At 46.6% G+C, this 21,316-nt stretch overlaps 1 pseudogene across 8 annotated transcripts in view; it reads right to left on the bottom strand.

Moving 5' to 3' along the window:
* Window positions 1-3,405: 3,405 nt before the first annotated feature.
* Window positions 3,406-21,316, bottom strand: part of LOC308569592 (protein O-linked-mannose beta-1,4-N-acetylglucosaminyltransferase 2 pseudogene) — an 89,443-nt pseudogene continuing 71,532 nt past the window's right edge. Inside the window, exons 1-5 of one of the 8 annotated variants that reach the window (XR_014013379.1) lie at window positions 17,262-17,509; window positions 16,296-16,465; window positions 11,838-12,330; window positions 11,694-11,775; window positions 3,406-5,719 (exon numbers count right to left, since the gene is read on the bottom strand). The product of XR_014013379.1 is annotated as a protein O-linked-mannose beta-1,4-N-acetylglucosaminyltransferase 2 pseudogene (transcript). Of the gene's footprint in view, window positions 5,720-6,030; window positions 6,709-11,693; window positions 12,331-16,295; window positions 16,466-17,261; window positions 17,518-21,316 lie in introns of those variants that run through there. The other 7 variants (XR_014013378.1, XR_014013381.1, XR_014013376.1 and 4 more) reach the window with 7 other exon arrangements.

The following is a 21,316-nucleotide window of genomic DNA, read 5'->3' as shown; positions in this document are numbered from 1 at the left end:
GTACAAAGGTACATGAAATACCAGTGCACAACAATTGTTTTATACAAGTCTCAATAGCAGTCAAAAAGAGTCCATATTATATAAAATCAAATGGGGCCAAAAAGGAGTATCCGGAGTGTGAATCAGATGTACGACTCAGTAGTGGTGACCAGGACAGGGCCCTGTTTCGGAGTAAACGCCTTCTTCAGCTCGGTTTTTTGGCGACTATAAATCTGTTGGAAGTCTGTATCATTTAATTCTTTTATGTTTCTTTTTCGACATGCATCTTAGATAATTGCATCCAAGTTTTCTTGCGTTTCTCTGTGCGTTTCCTTTTCAGTGAAGCGGGGTCCAAGGCAGGGAGTCGGGTGAGGTCAGGAACCCTGGCAGGAGAGCAGGACAGGGTGCCGGCAGGAACAGGCTACCAACAATGTTGCTCGCGCAACCTGGGACTGGGTCTGGCCGGCTTTTATCTGCCCCAAGCCATAGGGCAGCCCCGATCCTCAGGTGACTCGCCTCTCCTGGCCTGGAGGCGAGCACTCCTCCTGCGGGAACTTAGTTCCCTCCGCCTCTCTGCCCTGAGTCTCCGCAGCTCAGGAGAGGCTGGAGGGTTACCGGACCCAGAGCCAACCTCCCCTTCCCCTGACGGGGCTGGGAGAGGAGCACCTGCAGGCAATGGGTCCTCCATCACCTCCGGAGCCAGAGCAGACTCAGCTGGTGCCGGCACCTGAGGACCCAGCACAGGTGAGGATCCTTCAGGCTCAAGCCCCAGCCCCAGCTCAGCCGGTCCTGGAGGCGGGGACTCCTGTGCAGGCTGGGATTCCTCAGGTTCAGCCTCCGAGTCCGAATCCCAGGCCATGACACCAAGTTTTTTTTATCGCTTAACTAAATTTGGAATATTTCGGAGAAATTGCCTATGATTCCTGTGAAAGGACTTTTCTTTGGAGTTTAAACAACTCGTCCCGTCTCACTAAAGAGACCCGCAGTGGGGCTGCTGCAATAGTAAATCTAACGTAACCTCTCTCTTTTCAAAAGTATGGTCAGATTTTTGGACACTTCTTGATAATCAGTTTCTAAACTGCAATTTCTTTTTAGCCTTTGATATTGGCTATAACAGGAATAACAGGTTTGGAATTGCCCAAGAAAGATGTTAATCTATTTTTGTATGCCACAACTGCGGCTCGTATTTTGTTAGCTAAAAAGTGGAAAACTCAAGAATTACCAACAGTAGAAGAATGGCAGATGAAGATGATGGATTTTTTGGAGCTAGCCAATCTAACTGGAAGAGTCCGCGACCAGAAGGAGGAGGAACACCACGAAGAATGGAAGAAATTTAATGATTATTTAGCTAAACTCGTTAAGCAAAACTAACTGGAAATAGCTTCCAGATACTTAATGGGCTTAGGATTGTATTTATGTTAACTGATAAAATAATATGTTTAATACAAGAAGGAGAAGATTTAAAGATGTTAATGTTTAATTTAAAGGGTATCAAAATTGGGATTTGGAAAACCGTTATAAGGATATGCAATGAAATTCAACTAAGGGGAAACGAGGAAGTCGTTTTACAAAGTAAATAACTTATTTTCAATAAGGTTATGATTTATGTTATGTTTTTTTTGTCTTGTGTTTTTGTTTGTCGTTGATATTGTAAAAACTAATAAAACATTTGCAAAAAAAAAAGATATAGGCTATAGGGCGAGCTTTTCTTCCTTTTACAAAATGTATTTATTTGGTTTTTCAGATACAAATGCTACAGTCCCATATCTAACATACAACATAAAAACAAGATTCCAAGGAATCTCCCAGACTTCTCCTCCTCCCCTTTGTGGGTCCTGTTGTTACTCGTTTCCTCCTGCGTCTTCTATGACAATCCAAATCTTTTACCTCTCCGTTGTGTCCAAAATTCACCATTCACCTACAAGTGATATTCCAATCCTATGAACGATTTTAACTGTCTATACCGAAAAGGACAAATAAAAAGGCTCCTCTCCCTTAAGGGAGGCGAAGGAGCCCGTCTGGGAGATCTCTGGGTTTCCCAACGGTCAGAGAAAAACAGAACTACCAAAGCCAGGGCCGTCTTACCTATAGAGGCTAGTGGCGCAGGGCGCCAAGTTTTGGAGGGCAGCAGGGAAGAGGCAGAGGCTGGACGTGGTGCCTCCTGGCATCAGCTCGCCGCCCTTGCCCGCCTCCGCCATGCCGTGCCAAAGCAGCGCCGCACCTGGAGCCTCCGTCTGCCATGGCCACCGTGGCACAAATCGGCCAGCTGAGCTAGGAGGTGCCACGTCCAGCCTCCATCTCTTCCCCACCGGAGGAGCTGCCCTCCAGCTGCTGCCCGCCTCCTCCAGTCCTGCTGGCAGCGCTGTCCTCAACAACTCTGGGAAACGGGGTGGGGGGCAGAGGGAGCTTTGCACCCTGGCACCAGATATGTTTAAGACGGCCCTGACCAAAGCAAAGGATGGAGCAAAGCGGCTGAGACGCCTAATCCTTTAGTACGAGTGTCAGATGCTGTTGTGGTTGCTCAAGAGGAACTAGGCAAAACTCTGACCTGTCTTTTCCAGGCTTTATTCTTGGTGCAAACTATTTACAGTGAAGAGTGTCGTAAGTTCATGTCCGGCTCGATCGCTAGCAGAATCCGGGAGTGGTGGTTTTTGTACCTCCCCCAGCAGAAAAGTCACGTCACCCCCAGCCTTTTCTGCCCCTCCCTGCGCCAAAGACTACTGCGCAGAATGGGCGCTGGCAAGGGCGTGCTTACAGCCTCGGTCCAGTATACCTGAAGGAGCGTCTCCACCCCCATCGTTCAGCCCAGACACTGAGATCCAGCGCCGAGGGCCTTCTGGCGGTTCCCTCATTGCGAGAAGCAAAGCTACAGGGAACCAGGCAGAGGGCCTTCTCGGTAGTGGCGCCCGCCCTGTGGAACGCCCTCCCATCAGATGTCAAAGCGATAAATAACTACCTGACATTTAGAAGACATCTTAAGGCAGCCCTGTTCGGGGAAGTTTTTAATCTGTGATATTTTACTGTATTTTTGGTTTCTATGGAAGCCGCCCAGAGTGACTGGGGAAACCCAGCCAGATGGGTGGGGTACAAATAATAAATTATTATTATTATTATTATTGAACTGTGCTCGGAAACGTACTGGGAGCCAATGCAGATCTCTCAGGACCAATGTTATGTGGTCCCGGCGGCCACTCCCAGTCACCAGTCTAGCTGCCGCATTCTGGATTAATTGCAGTTTCCGGGTCACCTTCAAAGGTAGCCCCACGCAAGATTTTCGGAGGCTCCCTATAACACAACTGCCCTTCCATCTCTCGCCTCTGAGCTGATGGCAGTTCCCTGACAACAAGGTATAGACTGCTGCTGCAGGATCCCGACCAATCTCACAAAGGAGGAAGGCGAGAACCCCAAATGAAAGGAAAACTATACTTTTGTACATTTATAGACAGGTTTTCAACAATTTAATGACGGACTCTGGTACCAAATATGTTGCTCTTGGAGACAGATATTTGGGGAGGGGAGCAGAAACATAAAGCTGAACAGTGGGGAACACAAAAGAGATTGCCCATTCAGAGAGACACTTAAATTCCATCAGAAATCTGGGCTTAAAATATTCACTACACAAGAGAGAGAGATGTTCCGGTTATTGTGTCAAGGTATGACATCTACCTTCCATTCCGGTTTAGTTTGTGTAGGTGTTTTTCAAGGACCAAAAGAACTCAAACACCGACAGGAAATAATGCCACAGAGACGGGCACGATAATGAACGCAATAAAATGGACACAGAGGCACTAGCGTGGTCTACAAGTCCTGGTCAGCTGCTTGGAAAACTACAGGACTATATGGGGACCACTCTGCCTTATTTCAAAGCCCCTTGCTGGAATCAACCCCCCCCCCAAAAGCAACTGGGTGGTGATTATGTACTGCACAACAGCACGTCTGCAAAGGGCCCGAGGAGATTCTTGTTGAAAATGCAGCGGATCCACACTAGGTAGTTTGTGAAGGGCTTGATGTTGTCCGAAAATGTGTGATTCTGATGGGACAAGGTGTAAGGCACGTACGTGTTTTCCCCTTGCTCCTGTATCCACACTTCGTATTTCACTTCCCTGACTTTCAGGTATTTCAGGTTCCAAGGGATCTGCCAGGACACAGAGAGTTTGGCTTCGCTGGCGCCCTGGACGGAGGTTTGGCACTTGGCACCTCTGACTTTGCCTGGGTAGAGACTGCTGGTCCACGCATGCCTCTTAGGCCCAGGCTTCGTCTTCACAGTCTGCCTGACCACCTGGATCAGGGAAGCAATGTTGACTTCCGTGTCCTGGTAGATGCGGAAAAGCCATTCCGGGTTCCGGCAGCAGAGGTGCCGGGGAACCTCGCTGCTTGCCAAGATACGGTCCTGCTCCGCCTTGTCTAAGTGGGCGATTCCTCCTTGATCCCAGGGCCTGTCTGGATAAGCGACCGTGTTCTCCTTCTCGGTGTTCTGCCAGGCGACGTACTGGAGGTCCATGCCAGGAAGGGCACACAGCGTTTTGTAAGGTGTGTAGTGCTCAGGGTTTATGGCGTACGGGAAAAGCTCCACCACAGTGGCTCCCCTGGGAAGGAAGAGGGACATTGCGAGCTGCGCTCCGTGCATGCTGACTAGCATGGAGGCGTTGCTGATCAGGCGCACGATATCCGAGAATGTGTGGTCTTCGATGGAAACGGTAATGGTTTTCATCTGGAATTCCTGGGCGAGCGTCAGAATGAGTTCCGCCTCGTTGAGGATTATCCTGTTTATGGTTCGGCTGAATACCACAATATATTCTTCAGCGGGCGTCCCTTCCAAGCTCACGTTCAACTTCTCGGTCATGAATTTGGCGAACTGGCGGATCTCGTTCCCGGAGACCAGGATGTTGGCTTTCGGCCCCTGCGGCTGGACAAACCCGTACTGGTACCACGTGGTGATTTTGGACAGTCCCACATACGACTTCGTGAAGCAGAGAAGACGGCCCAGAGTCTTCAGCTGCTCTCTTAACAGCGGCTGCTTGCTGCTCAGCAGTTTGTACAGCTCAAAATGCGGGCCTTCGCTAAAGCCTTCCATGAAAAACAACCTGGCCTCCTGGTCTAAATCTGGGAACTGCTGCATGGTGTAGAAGATCGGGAGGAGATCATCGTGAAAAACATGCATCAGGTTGTCCGGGTTGAATCGGTTCAGGATCAGGGCCACGTCAGGGACAAACACTGGCTTTGGCATAAATTTAAGGGATGCGGCTGGCAGTTCCACGAAGTTGAAGTACTGTGTGTTGTGGTCTTCCACCGAGGAGAGATCAAGTAGGGCAGGCTGGAATCTCCTGGAGCCCAAGTTGGGGAGCATGACCGAGGAGTTGCTGTGGAAGAAGATGAATTCTTCCGCCTCTGTGGAATAGCAGAGGGATTCAAAGCGGCAGATCCGATCCGTGTGGATCTTGCCGGTGCACACCATCCTGGTGCCATCTTGCAGCAGGTCTTGAAGAGCAGCCTGGTAGTCAACGCGGACCTGAGAGAGCTGCTGCGTCTGGCGAGTGAGGAGCAACTCCTCTTCCAAGACAGAGACGTGGTCTTGCAGCTTGACGTATTTCCACAGCACAGCCGCAAGGACGCACACTAGCAAGGCATTAAACACGGACGCTATGTTCATTCTGGAGCCAAGTCTTATCAGGCGGGCAGGTGGCGGGCGCAAAGGAAGAAGGAGGCATCATCAGACCTCTTCAACATTGTGGAATGAGATCTAAAATAAGAGGGAGGAGAGAGAGAAAGACAGAGAAAAATCAAATTCAAGTTTTGTAATGTTCCTGTAGTCAGTCAGTCAGTCAGTTTTATTGCACATAGCCAAAGGCTGCGGCAATGTACACAGAATCATTCAACAATTAAAAGAAAATACGCTGGATTAATACAGAAAACTTATAACATTTATATTATCAAGGCATTACCTACTCTAAACAGAGCTATAAAAATAAAATAATATTTTATAAAATATTATCAAGACATTACCTACTCTAAACAGAGTTATAAAAATAAAAATTATTGTTTAAGACATTAAACAATAAAATTTATAGGCTAAAATCACCACATGGCCACTAATATAATAAAAAATAATGTTAATACAATGTGCAATTATATCCGGAGTTTGGTGATAAAGACAGAATATAGCTTGATGTAGATAGGGTCAAATAAATTCATCTCCTTTACATTTGGTGGCTATCTTGGCTATATAATTTTCCGAGCAGCAGTTGCAAAGAGTGCTACACGCCAGGTCACGTACTTCTCTGTGTCTGCGAGGAGATATAAAATCATGTCAGAGGGGTTCTGGCCAGGGGACCTTGTCCTTATAGGTGCTAAAAATCGTTCTCTTGCTTCATTATATAAGGGGCAGCGCAAGATATAATGCATAAGGTCCTCTACTTCAGGACATCCCCTAATGCAAATATATTCGTTTGTTGGTATGCCTCTGTGTCTCCCATCTCTATAAGCAGAGTTTATTGTATTTAATCGTAACTCTGTAAAAGCTTTCCGAAGTTGTACAAAAGTCAATTCATTACAATAAGGTGTATGTGCATTATTAAAATATAATGGGGCGCATGTATATATGTACATAGAGTTTAGGTCGTTTTTGATTGCCACTGCCCTTATGGTTCGTTTAAAGATATTTTTATGGGAATATAAGGAAAGTTCTTTGATCCTCAGTCACTGAGAGGTCATATTTGACCAATAATGTTCCTGTAAAGTTCCATTTAAAAAAGAAAGTAGGTTGATATATTTCTCAGCTTCGATGCAAAGAGGAAGATGTGCATATAAAACTCAATCCTTTTTGGGGGAAAGGTAAAGGTAAAGGGACCCCTGACCATTAGGTCCAGTCATGACCGACTCTGGGGTTGCAGCGCTCATCTCGCTTTATTGGCCGAGGGAGCCGGCATTCAGCTTCCAGGTCATGTGGCCAGCAGGACTAAGCCGCTTCTGGTGAACCAGAGCAGCACATGGAAACACTGTTTACCTTCCCGCCAGAGCAGTCCCTATTTATCTACTTGCACTTTGACGTGCTTTCGAACTGCTAGGTTGGCAGGAGCAGGGACCGAGCAATGGGAGCTCACCCCGTCACGGGGATTCGAACTGCCGACCTTCTGATCGGCAAGTCCTAGGCTCTGTGGTTTAACCCACAGTGTCACCCGTGTCCCACAGCGCCACCTCTCTAATTTTAGCACTGCTGCTCTGTTGCGCAAAAACACACGTCACGCTGTAGAATGATGCACAGATGTGACTGAACGGCTAACAAACAGAACATTATTTGCCAAGCTCTGTCTTATGGGGCAAGAAATTTTTGCATTTCTGGAGAGAGCACACAAAACCATTCGCTACTTGAATTTTGAATGACAGAGTCCTAGGAAGACAGTACCGCGTGATTCACACCCCCCCAAAAATGTTGGGGTCATCTCCTATAAACGCATTCATCCCTGTTGGTTGAAGGAATGGATGAAATTAGAAGACACGGATGTGTTAGATCTTGAAGGTTTTGATAATAGATTCGGGTGGCACGCGTACTTGTGGTATGACAAGAAACGGGTACATAAAGGTTTTGAAAATCACATTATAAGAAGGTCTTTGAAGCGTGGGAAAGATATAAAAACTTGTTGGAATAAAAAACTCCATATTGGTTGTCGCCGTTGGAGGCGATAAGTGTGAAGAAAGTCAATATGACAGGGGGTTGGCTGACATATGAGAAGTTAATGTGTAAAAGTGAAGGAAAATGGAAAAAGAGACCATTTGAAGAAGTTAAGGATTATGTGAATGACTGGCTGCATTTTTTTCAAATTAATGAGATGTTTAGAAAAGATTTAAATCAGAGGGGTTTTGCTGATAAAGAATCAAAATTTCAGACAGAAATCTTGAATAATGACCATAAGATTTTATCAAAAATGTATAAGATATTATTGGAATGGGGTACGATGGATGAGGAGGTAAAATCAGTTATGATTGACTGGGCCAAAGATATAGGGCATAATATACAAATGGAGGATTGGGAAAGACTCTGGAAAGAAGGTTTAAGGTTCACTGCATGTACAGTAATAATAATAATAATAATAATAATAATAATAATAATAATAATAATAATAATAATAATAATTTATTTATACCCCGCCCATCTGGCTGGGCCTCCCCAGCCACTCTGGGCGGCTTCCATAAAAACCAAAAATACAGTAAAATATCACACGTTAAAAACTTCCCTGAACAGGGCTGCCTTAAGATGTCTTCTGAATGTCAGGTAGTTGTTTATCGCTTTGACATCTGCTGGAAGGGCGTTCCACAGGGCGGGCGCCACTACCGAGAAGGCCCTCTGCCTGGTTCCCTGTAGCTTTGCTTCTCGCAATGAGGGAACTGCCAGAAGGCCTTCGGCGCTGGACCTCAGCGTCCGGGCAGAATGATGGGGGTGGAGACGCTCCTTCAGGTATACTGGACCGAGGCCGTTTAGGGCTTTAAAGGTCAGCACCAACACTTTGAATTGTGCTCGGAAACATACTGGGAGCCAATGTAGGTCTTTCAAGACCGGTGTTTTATGGTCTCGGCGGCCGCTCCCAGTCACCAGTCTAGCTGCCGCATTCTGGATTAGTTGTAGTTTCCGAGTCACCTTCAAAGGTAGCCCCACGTAGAGTGCATTGCAGTAGTCCAAGCGGGAGATAACCAGAGCATGCACCACTCTGGCGAGACAGTCCGCAGGCAGATAGGGTCTCAGCCTACGTACCAGATGGAGCTGGTAAACAGCTGCCCTGGACACAGATTTGACCTGTGCCTCCATGGACAGCTGTGAGTCCAAAATGACTCCCAGGCTGCGCACCTGGTCCTTCAGGGGCACAGTTACCCCATTCAGGACCAGGGAATCCTCCACACCTGCCCGCCTCCTGTCCCCCAAAAACAGTACTTCTGTCTTGTCAGGATTCAACCTCAATCTGTTAGCCGCCATCCATCCTCCAACCGCCTCCAGACACTCACACAGGACCTTCACCGCCTTCACTGGTTCTGATTTAAAAGAGAGGTAGAGCTGGGTATCATCCGCATACTGATGAACACCCAGCCCAAACCTCCTGATGATCTCTCCCAGCGGCTGCATGTAAATGTTGAAAAGCATGGGGGAGAGGACAGAACCCTGAGGCACCCCACAAGTGAGAGCCCAGGGGTCTGAACACTCATCCCCCACCACCACTTTCTGAACACGGCCCAGGAGGAAGGAGCGGAACCACTGTATAACAGTGCCCCCAGCTCCCAGCCCCTCAAGACGGTCCAGAAGGATGCTATGGTCAATGGTATCAAACGCCGCTGAGAGATCCAGCAGAACTAGGAAACAGCTCTCACCTTTATCCCTAACCCGCCGGAGATCATCAACCAGTGCGACCAAGGCAGTTTCAGTCCCATGATGAGGCCTGAATCCCGACTGGAAGGGATCCAAATGGTCCGCTTCTTCCAGGCGTGCCTGGAGTTGTTCAGCAACCGCTCGCTCAATCACCTTGCCCAGGAATGGAAGATTTGAGACTGGGCGATAGTTGGCCATCGTGGCCGCATCCAGGAGACAGGTGGTTGGTTTCACTCGTCCAAGCAGCCTGTCCACATCCTCGGAGGTAACAGATTGGAATTGATCCCACTCAACTTGACTAGACAGAACTCTAGCACTCTCCCGCTCCGGTCCTGCTCCCACGGTGGAGTCTACTTCTTCCCGAATCTGAGCGATTTTATCTGCAAAAAACTTTGCAAAATCATTGCAGGAGAACATGTGGCCCGTACTGGGCCCCGATGTTGCAGGTGGTTCCACTAAATTGTGAACCACCTGAAAAAGTCTCCTGCTGCTGTTTTCTGCAGATGCAATAGAGGCGGTGAAGAAATTCTTCTTCGCCGTCGCTATCGCCACTTGGTAGGCTCGACGTTGAGCTGTAACCTGTGTCCGGTCAGATTCGGAATGAGTTATCCGCCACCGGCGCTCTAGCCGTCTCAACGATTGTTTCATTGCCCTCAGATCCGTGGAAAACCACGGGGCTGTCCGGGCTCCATGCAATCGGAGAGGGCGCTTCGGAGCCAAACAGTCAATAGCCCTGGTTAACTCAACATTCCAGCGGGCCACCAGGGAATCAGCTGAAAGGCCATCAACATGGGATAAAGCATCCCCTACCACTCTCTGGAAACCATTTGGATCCATTAAGTGGCGGGGGCGGACCATCCGAATTGGTCCCACCTCCCTGCAGAGGGGATGGGTCGCAGAGAAGTCCAGTTGCACCAGGAAGTGATCTGACCATGGCACTTCTTTCATTTCGCTTTTACTTAGTGTCAGATCACCAACATCCATAGAGGTAAACACCAGGTCCAAGGCATGTCCACGGCTATGGGTTGGGCCAGACTTATTCAGGGACAGCCCCATGGAGGCCATGCTTTCCACGAAGTCCCGAGCGGCCCCTTGTAAGGTTGTGTCGGCATGGATGTTAAAATCCCCTAGGACGACCAGGCTAGGTGTCTCCAGGAGAACATCCGCCACGACCTGAAGCAGCTCGGACAGGGAATCCTTGGTGCAACGGGGAGGTCGGTACACCAAAAGGAATCCTGTAGTGCCCCTATTGCCCAACTTCCAGTCCTTATGAGACTTCAGGCCCCGCCCCAGGCCAGGTGGTAAGTGGCAGGAAGGAGCAGGGCCCTCAGGCACTCACTCAGGGGAGTCCTCCTGGGCAGCAGGCAGCAAGCCGCACGCAGTCCTTATGAGGCTTCAGGCCCCGCCCCAAGCCAGATGGTAAGTGGCAAGAGCAGGGCCCTCAAGCTATGAAAATGCTATGAAAATGATGTACCAATGGTATGTAACACCGGTGAAGTTAGCAAAAATGTATAAGACAAGTAACAAATGTTGGAAATGTAAAGAAAAAGAAGGTACCTTTTTCATATGTGGTGGGAATGTAAGAAGGTAAAATGCTTTTGGGAAATGATTTATTATGAATTGAAGAAAATGTTGAAATATACATTTGTTAAGAAACCAGAAGCATTCTTACTAGGCATTACAGGTAATGAGATAAATAAGAAAGAAAAGAAGTTATTTTTATATGCAGTGACAGCAGCAAGAATATTGATGGCCCAGAAATGGAAACAGGAGGAATTACCTACGATAGAAGAATGGAGAACTAAAATGTTGGATTATGCAGAACTGGATAGAATGACAGGAAGGATCCGGAATCGACGAGACCAAAGATTTACAGAAGATTGGGGAAAGTTTATCCAATATATGCAAAAACTGAGTGATAATCAAATAACGTTTGTAAGTTTTAAGGAAGCTCTGTGAGGGGAAATGGTTAAAAGGGCAGAAATGTTTAAAAGGTAACAAAGGGAAGGAATGGCAGACAAATTGAGGGAAGTCAAAAAGAGAAGTAAGATGTAATTAAGATGTATGGAATGTATAAATTTGTTTTTGTATTTGAAAACCAATAAAAATATAATATATAAAAATATATATATAAACGCATTCATCCCACATGAAGGTAGGAATGTATTTACGCCTTGTCATGCAATTAAATCATACACATTCATAGCTAAGCAGTGCCTCCCCCCCCCTAAAAAAAGAGGTGCTGGTAATCATCATTAAAGTAAATGCCACACTTCTTAACAACAAAAAAGGGGTGTCAGTACTGCGTATCCTTGAGTACCCCCTGGAAAAAAAGCACTGCAGCAAAGAGATTTGAACATACCTGCCAATACCTGAAAATTCAAAGCGAGTTGATTTCAGCACTTAAACACCTGGACTAGCCTGATATTCCTTGCAGTTTGCGGCTGTGAAAGAAATATTACGACTCACGCAACACGTTGGTGACTAATAGACACACAATAATTACCAAAACGATTATGCATTCTTTATCAATCTTCTGAGAAAAATACAAAAACTTACGCAAAGCCACAGAGACTTGCGAACTACCCAACCTAAGAGGAACTTATAATGTCTGATTTCAATGGATTTTTTCAAGTGCTCGACTCAGTCTTTTGTTTTCTTTATCTTTTTAGGTAAGTTCATGAAGATACCAGCAAAAGGTTAAGTTTGGTGTTGTTCACAATACCGAGAGATGCTAGTGAAGTTGTAGATGGATGTTAATGAAGTTGTAGAGACAGGGTGACGGCGTTTTGCACCAGTTTCGCCCTGGCAGTCCAAGTAATCAAGAAGCCGCTGTTCGCCCCCAATGGAGCCCTTTAACTGGGTCTTGCAGGTAGCACACTCCCAAGGTAGTTTTCCGGGCGTCTTCAGTGGTCTAATCTCAACGTCTTGATACGTATATTGATTTTCAGTTTCATAGAGAATACTATTTCTTGGCTTAAGTTGAAGAGACCGATTTGCTGAAAATGAAACAAAAAAAAAAGATAAATTAGGGACTTGTAATATCTGCATTACACGTGGGTGGCGCTGTGGGTTAAACCACAGAGCCTAGGACTTGCCGATCAGAAGGTCGGCGGTTCGAATCCCCATGACAGGTGAGCTCCCGTTGCTGAGTCCCTGCTCCTGCCCACCTAGCAGTTCGAAAGCACGTCAAAGTGCAAGTAGATAAGTAGGTACCGTTCCAGCGGGAAGGTAAACGGCATTTCCGTGCGCTGCTCTGGTTCGCCAGAAGCGGCTTAGTCCTGCTGGCCACATGACCCGGAAGCTGTACGCCGGCTCCCTCAGCCAATAAAGCGAGATGAGCGCCGCAACCCCAGAGTCGGTCACGACTGGACCTAATGGTCAGGGGTACCGTCACCTTTACCTTAATATCTGCATTTATTTCAATCACATCGCTATTCTGTATGGTAAAAGCTCAGGTCACAACATTTTCCAATAATGCCAGAGTTCCTTAGTTGTTGCTTTCCTTGTTCTCAGTAACGGATGCATAGCCGGCCTCTTGTGTAATGTTCAGGGGTAATGAAATGGCAAACACGGCTCAGCAAAATGAATATAAAGTGGTACACACTGGGACAAAATATATTCTGCGCTGCTACTTCATAAATACACTGATGGGGGTATGATCTGGCAGTGACCTGGCAGGAAATAGCTCTTGGGGTCATGGCAGATAGCTCAGGAAAATGTCAACACAGCATGCTGCAGCTGTGTAAAAGATGAATTCTGTCTTTGGGATTGTCAGGAAAGGTCATCAAAGATAACCTTGCTGCTATCATCATGTCTATGGTAAATTATTTTGTTGGTTTTCAAAACTGGGAAGGAGGTAACTGACCATAAATTTCTAACAGCTCACATTAGCAAGTCTGTGCAGCGAAGCATCTCCCATCTTTTAAAAGATGCAGCCAATCTATAATAATGCACTTGTGATGATGTATTTATTAGATGGGTCATGAATGAACTCTACTCACTATTTCTGGGACTTTTCAAAGCGATACACACACAGCTTTGTTGCGGCCCATAGACCCAAAATACACAGTACAGGAATGGAATATATCAAGAGTTATTACGGTGCAAAAGCCGCCTTGCTAAGTCATCAGAGGAGCTTTAGCCTGTACATACTGGTTTCTTTCTTTCTTATTTAATTTATTTAACATAATTACTACAAAATATAAGCAAAATATTGCAAATACATAAATACATACATATTTCAGATAAGCACACATATATGAAAAAGAACAAAAGAGAAAAAAGGAAGAAAAGAAAAAAAGAAAAAAGAAAGAGAAAACGAAGAGGAAAAATTGGAAGAATTTCTTCCAAATTTATTTTACAAATATCTCAAAAATAAAATTTCATTGATGGTCTTCCCTCGCTTACACTGCACTTCCTATATACATTTTAAGCAAGATTGTATCTGTTATTACATATTTTTCCCACACAATCTCACACAAATATTCCAATCAATAAGTTTTCTAAATCTTTCATAAATCTACTCTAAACACAACCAGTACCTTACATTTAATCTTTGTCTACATAAATAAGCATTTAAGATCCCGGGTTTCGGCACCAAAAAAAAAGAAAAAAAAAGCATTTAAACTTTTCCATTGTTTCTGGATTATATTTTTTGGTTTTTGTCTTATCAAATCAGTCAACTTTGCTAATTCCAAGTATTTGCTTTACAGTGGTGCCTCGCAAGATGAAAAGAATCCGTTCCGCGAGTCTCTTCGTCTTGCGGATTTTTCGTCTTGCGAAGCAAGCCCATTAGCGGTTTAGCGGCTTAGCGGATCAGCTGATAAGCGGCTTAGCGGATCAGCTGATAAGCGGCTTAGCGGATCAGCTGTTAAGCGGCTTAGCGGCTTAGGATCAGCTGATAAGTGGCTTAGCGGCTTGGGGAAATGGGGGGGAGGGGGAAAACCCCGCAGGAACTCGCAAGACATTTTCGCAAGCCCATAGGAAATTCGTTTTGCGAAGCACCTCCAAAATGGAAAACCGTTTCGTCTAGTGGGTTTTCCGTCTTGCGAGGCATTCGTCTTGCGGGGCACCACTGTATTTATTCAGCCATTCTTCTTTGGTTGGAACGTAATTTCCTTTCCAATTATTGGCTATTAACACTCTCACTGCTACATACTGATTTCATATTCTTACTGCCTCGTGAGAGGAATTTTGCTACAGCCAGTGAAATACTATGTATCTTATCCTCAAGCAGAACCTTAACGTAAAAGGAGTCAGCAATTCCAGGTTTTTCTATTAATATTGGTTTGATTAGGTGCTGTCTAACCTGTAGGCAGGTGGCGCTGTGGGTTAAACCACAGAGCCTAGGACTTGATCAGAAGGTTAGCGGTTCGAATCCCCGTGACGGGGTGAGCTCCCTTTGTTCGGTCCCTGCTCCTGCCAACCTAGCAGTTCGAAAGCACGTCAAAGTGCAAGTAGATAAATAGGTACCGCTCCGGCAGGAAGGTGAATGGCGTTTCCGTGCGTTGCTCTGGTTCGCCAGACGCAGCTTAGTCATGCTGGCCACATGACCCGGAAGCTGTACGCCGGCTCCCTCAGCCAGTAAAGCGAGATGAGCGCCGCAACCCCAGAGTCGTCCGCGACTGGACCTAATGGTCAGGGGTCCCTTTACCTAACCTGTTTATAGAGACTACAGTATAATAAGATGTGTTTCATGCATTCAACATCCTGGGACGCCAGCCACTTCCATTTAACATTTCAGATGGGGAAACATTCAAATCTTGTTTCAGACAAGGGTCTTTCTGAACCCCACCTAAAGATGTCATGGACAGAATCTGGAATATTTGCACACAGAATGTATGCTGCTATAGCCTTCCGAAACAGCCATAAGTCATACAGGATGATAAATACAGATGTGGTTTTTTTATTTCATTACTTCTCAGTGACATTCTGAGGGGTGTGCTGTAAATGACAGCACATCGGAATCCCAACATCATGCATACACACACAAATACTATGCACAGACGTAGGTACATGCCCGTCTGTATCTGTCCACAGGCTTAGGGTGCAATGGTTAAAAAAAGAGGAAAGCAGTGGTCCCTAGTGGCTAGTTATAGGCTGTATATCTCTTAAGTAGATATTTGTTACCGTTTATCCCATATTTTGGTGCTGGAGGAGACTCTTGAGAGTCCCATGGACTGCAAGAAGATCAGACCTATCCATTCTTAGGGAAATCAGCCCTGGGTGCTCACTGGAAGGACAGATCCTGAAGCCGAGGCTCCAAGACTTTGGCCACCTCATGAGAAGAGAAGACTCCCTGGAAAAGACCCTGATGTTGGGAAGGATTGAGGGCACAAGGAGAAGGGGACAACAGAGGACGAGATGGTGGGACAGTGTTCTCGAAGCTACCAGCATGAGTCTGACCAAACTGCGGGAGGCAGTGGAAGACAGGAGTGCCTGGCGTGCTCTGGTCCATGAGGTCACAAAGAGGCGGACATGACTAAACGACTAAACAACAACCACAACATCCCATAGTTGCTTTTAATGTTTAATAGGTTATTGTATTTTAGTGTTGGAAGCTGCCCAGAGTGGCTGGGGGGACCCAGACAGATGGGTGGGGTATAAATAATAAATTTATTTATTATTATTATTATTATTATTATTATTATTATTATTATTATTATCACTACCTGGAAAATACTGCAATATACACAGATTTAGACTGGGTGTTAAGAGCCAAGTCAAATTTCAGATTCAGTGAAGGAAGGAAGAAACCCTACCGGTGCTAAGATATGCATACTAATTTTCCTTCCCTGTTTCAGGAGCAGTTCTCAGATACGGACATTTCCATGCACAAAAGTTAACATCTATCTATCAGAGAGAAATAGAACCCTTTTATAATTCAGCAGCCCTCTAAAACTTATCCCATTCCCACACCTGCCGTGATCAATTGTGCATTTATCCTTCGTGAAACACTTACCGTGTAAACTGTGCTATTCCCTGCACAGCTCATCTAGCCCAGATGCAATACCGGAGCGTAGCAAGCACTGTAGATCTCTCTCTTTCCAAAAAAATAAATCAATCAGGATTTTGCACTCAAATCAGGATCTTGCAATCCCCGGCTGCTTCGTAATGCCATCAAAACAACAGCTTAATAAGAACAGAGGAGGATTTATTTGCATGTCCAGAATGAGAGTCTAGAGATAAGCGTTCGATTCCAGAACTCTGGCATAAGTGGCGTTGATCAGGCAAGCGATCCCGTTGCCACTGGCTGCCCCCGAAACCTGTAACCCCCTCTACCAGCTAGGCGCCAAGCCTCTCCCTTCCCCTGCCATGGAAGATGTTGCCGTTTTGGCTGGGCAACCTAGCAGTTCGAAAGCACGTCAAAGTTCAAGTAGATAAATAGGTACCGCTCTGGCGGGAAGGTAAACGGCGTTTCCGTGCGCTGCTCTGGTTTGCCAGAAGCGGCTTAGTCATGCTGGCCACATGACCCGGAAGCTGTACGCCGGCTCCCTCGGCCAATAAAGCGAGATGAGCGCCGCAACCCCAGAGTCAGCTACGACTGGACTTAATGGTCAGGGGTCCATTTACCTGAATAATAGGGACACGGGTGGTGCTGTGGGTTAAACCGCAGAGCCTAGGACTTGCCGATCAGAAGGTCGGCGGTTCGAATCCCCGCGATGGGGTGAGCTCCCGTTACTCGGTCCCTGCTCCTGCCCACCTAGCAGTTCAAAAGCACACCAGTGCAAGTAGATAAATAGGTACCACTCCAGCGGGAAGGTAAGCGGCGTTACCGTGCGCTGCTCTGGTTCGTCAGACACGGCTTAGTCCTGCTGGCCACGTGACCCAGAAGCTGTACGCCGGCTCCCTCGGCCAATAAAGCGAGATGAGCGCCGCAACCCCAGAGTCTGCCACAACTGGACCTAATGGTCAGGGGTCCCTTTACCTTTAGGGCACTGCAGCAGTCCTCTTCTCCTGGCCTCAGAAGCGCATTCTCTGTGCAACTTTTTCAGCGCAGAAGCTTGCAGTAATCAAAGCAAAAGGGTCCCCTCTGCCTGTCTCGGTTTTGCTCATGCAGGAAAAGGCAGGTGCATGCAACTGGCGGTCCTTGCATGCGCTCCCCGGTTTACAGCCCTTGCTTTCCCATCACCCACAGCTCCCCAGCAGGACACAAACTTGCTCATGCTCAGTGCTAGCATGCCTGAGCAAGCCATTCTGACAGCAGCCCAGATGCATGCTGGGAGTTGTAGTTCCCCTTACCCTCCATATGTTTGCCTGGTGTTATCCAGAGAGGGAGGAAGAAAAATACACAAGCGAAGGCAATATCTTGTTGATGGACAACTCGGTTTCCGATTTCGGCTGAGTGGCTGCAGGTGTGTTCTTTTAATTCTGTTTGGTTGTTTTTGTTTTGAACTTTTGGCCACACTATGCATAATTACTCTTTAATGGAATCCCCTCTATTCAAGATTGGATCCAAAAGCTGACAGAATATGCCGAATTAGATGGTCTACCGGAAAAAATAAAGACTAAATCAAAACAGGAATTGGTTTCAAAGAGGTTTTCAAAGAAATTTTTTAAAAATAAATATAGTAGTTTAAATTCTGTTGCAGCATTCGAGGAACTTCAGTAATAGTTGCAAGGTAGATATAAGAAATTAGATATATAAGTTTAATTATGATAAGTGTGTATTGGCAATAAGTAATATGAAATCGAAATATGGAATAGACGGGAGGTTGGGTCTTTAGTGTTAAGACCAATATATGTTTTATTGATTGTTAAGAAAATTATGTGTCTATGGTTATTCCTGTGTGTAATTTGGTATTTGTGTTTTTTTGTTTTTTTCTTGTTATATCAATTAAAATTAAAATAATAATAATAATGCATAATTACTCTGGACATTAAGATGTTAGTGAAGATATAAAATTGAGATACATGTTATGTTTTTGATAGCTGGACTGTTCTGTTAAAAAAATCAAACCATGTAAAAAAACGACCCCTCACAGTACAATCAATCGATTGAAAGGATATAAAACAACAAAGGTCCGTATAGTTCAAGCTATGGTTTTCCCAGTAGTGATGTATGGAAGTGGGAGCTGGACCATAAAGAAGGCTGATCGCCGAAGAATGGATGCTTTTGAATTCTGGTGCTGGAGGAGACTCTTGAGAGTCCCATGGACTGCAAGAAGATCCAACCTCTCCATTCTGAAGGAAATCAGCCCTGAGTACTCACTGGAAGGACAGATCCTGAAGCTGAGGCTCCATTACTTTGGCCACCTCATGAGAAGAGAAGACTCCCTGGAAAAGACCCTGATGTTGGGAAAGATGGAGGGCGCAAGGAGAAGGGGACGACAGAGGACGAGATGGTGGGACAGTGTTCTCGAAGCTGCCAGCATGAGTTTGACCAAACTGCGGGAGGCAGTGGAAGACAGGAGTGCCTGGCATGCTCTGGTCCAGGGGGTCACAAAGAGTCGGACACGACTAAACAACAAAACTACAACATACTCATCATTCACACTGGTTTTCGCCTTATCACGCAAGTTTATTTGCATTGGTGCTTCTACCTCATTGCACGACACACCTATCTGGAATTAGAAACTGAGGGAGAGGTTAGGCATTTTGGCTCCTCTTCTGCCAGAACTGATTCCCTCAGGGGCTGTTCCACTTTCACCAGTGTTCCAGTGGTGTCCAAACCTTTTTTCAAAGTGAAGTGAAGGGCCGTGGGGGCCAACCAAAATTGTTCACCTTTTTTACCCCAGGAAATAAACTGCCACAGGGGCTGGATTAAACCCACCAGCAGGCTGAATTAGGCCCCCAAAATGGACTTTGGACATGCCTGGGTTAAACATTCAGGGCACTTTATGAAGAGATATTGCCACAATTTGCTTATTTCCCTGTTCTCTCCCTTTCCCATTGTTGACTGTAAGCGGGTGGGGAAAGGGATCGCCCTGTTTTTTAAAAAAATCTTTGCATATGCCTTAGGTACACTTAGTTTTGCAGCCCCAACTTGGAGGGGTGTCTGGATTTTGCAGGGAGGGGGAAAGACGGTGAGACGCTACCTCCTGTGGATCTTTTGCACAGGCAGCCTCCTTTTGGGGTTCAATATTGTCGTCTGGGCAGCCCAGGACCTCCAGATAATTATTACATTTATATACTGCCCTAATTTATCCAAAGGTCACATAAAAATACAGAATGCATAACATAACAAGCAAACCCAAATTGCCAATAACCCCCTCACGCAAACTCCTTCGTTTGAAGATATTGGAGCAGTTCACGCCAGAAAAGTACATTACAAAACGAGAACACAAAATAAATGATAAAACAAAAACAAATTTAATAAACAAACAACAACCCTGCGAGGTAGATTAGAATGAGAGAGAGAGAGAGAGAGAGAGAGAGAGAATGCATGTAACCAGCGCGAGGTCATCCTGGGGACTTCATGAGTGACGCTGGGTTTCTTCCCAGGCCCTAGGCAGCCACGCTAAGCATTGCACCGCACTGCCCCTTGTTAACGGAGAAATCTGAGGGCTCCCTTGGACAAAAAAACAAGGACACCAGCCAGGAATACCAGAGCAAAACAGCAGCCAGTAGGCTTGGTCTTTATTGAAGACTTCCACCTGCTACAAGGTGAAACAAGATGGAAGACCCGGACAAAAGAGAACCCAAACTTTTATTAGCTGCTAATCCCCATGTTAGGGACGCGGGTGGCGCTGTGGGCTAAAGCCTCAGCGCCTAGGGCTTGCCGATCGAAAGGTCGGCGGTTCGAATCCCCGCGGCGGGGTGCGCTCCCGCTGCTCGGTCCCAGCGCCTGCCAACCTAGCAGTTCAAAAGCACCCCCGGGTGCAAGTAGATAAATAGGTACCGCTTACCAGCGGGAAGGTAAACGGCGTTCCGTGTGCTGCGCTGGCTCGCCAGATGCAGCTTTGTCACGCTGGCCACGTGACCTGGAAGTGTCTCCGGACAGCGCTGGCCCCCGGCCAATAGATGTGAGATGGGCGCACAAACCCCAGAGTCTGTCAAGACTGGCCCGTTCGGGCAGGGGTACCTTTACCTTTACCTTTAATCCCCATGTTACACCCCCCCAAGCTACATCACTCATACATAATGAAAGGGGAGGTCTGGTGGCATTAATCTGAGCATCCTGGACCCTGCCCCATGGTTCCCCTTGCCCTCCACCAAACACCCATCAAGTGTAAAAAAGGAGATCTTTACATTTCCCTGTTTCCCAGCCAAGTTAATCACACCCTTTGGTCTTCATCTGGGGTTGTTATTTCTGGAATGGCTACCTGTCTGGCACTCAGGTATCAGGATGCCAGGGATTATCACTCAGGCCGAGGGGCTGCTGAGGAGCTGAGCTCACATGTCTATATGAATTTCCGAAGTTTTCCCAGTGAGCCGGTACATAGATCCATTGATCAGTGAATTCTTACATTTGGTATCGTGCAGCAGAGGCCCTTTGAATAAATAGGAACAAACTGTGATGGGGTGTTTTGTGTGGACAAGTCACAAAAGTGATTGTGCTGGTTTTGGTATTGGGCTGCATGTGCATGAAATCTGCTGGAGGGGCAACCCCCCCCCAACCTATACATAAATTCCTGCAACACCCTGCAGAGCAAGCCCCCTCTTCTTAAGGGAGGGAGGGGGAGTGGAGAGGGAGCCCCTCCCTTTCATGAATAAATTAACAAAGGTAGGCCAGAGAGAGAAAGAGATATCAGCCCAACGGTCGCCCTGCGAGCTTCATGCTAACTCTAACCATTGCACCGCACTGCCCCCCTCCTCTTCTCAAGGGAGGGAGGGGGGAGTGGAGAGGAAGCCCCTCCCTTTGCCCTTCACTCCCCTTCCATTAAGAAACCCGCGCCGGCCTTGCGTAACCGCCCTCCTTCTCCTTGATTGGCCGCGGGATACGGTGATTGACACTTAAACCCAAGCTCAGAGAGGAAAAAGGCGGCCAGTTGCGAAGCCGGGAGGCCCATCCGGGTCACGTGCACCAATGGGGCACTCGGG

The sequence above is a fragment of the Podarcis bocagei genome (assembly GCF_964188305.1).
Source record: "Podarcis bocagei genome assembly, chromosome: 12".
NCBI lineage: Eukaryota > Metazoa > Chordata > Lepidosauria > Squamata > Lacertidae > Podarcis > Podarcis bocagei.
This window is presented reverse-complemented; position numbering and strand designations above follow the sequence as displayed.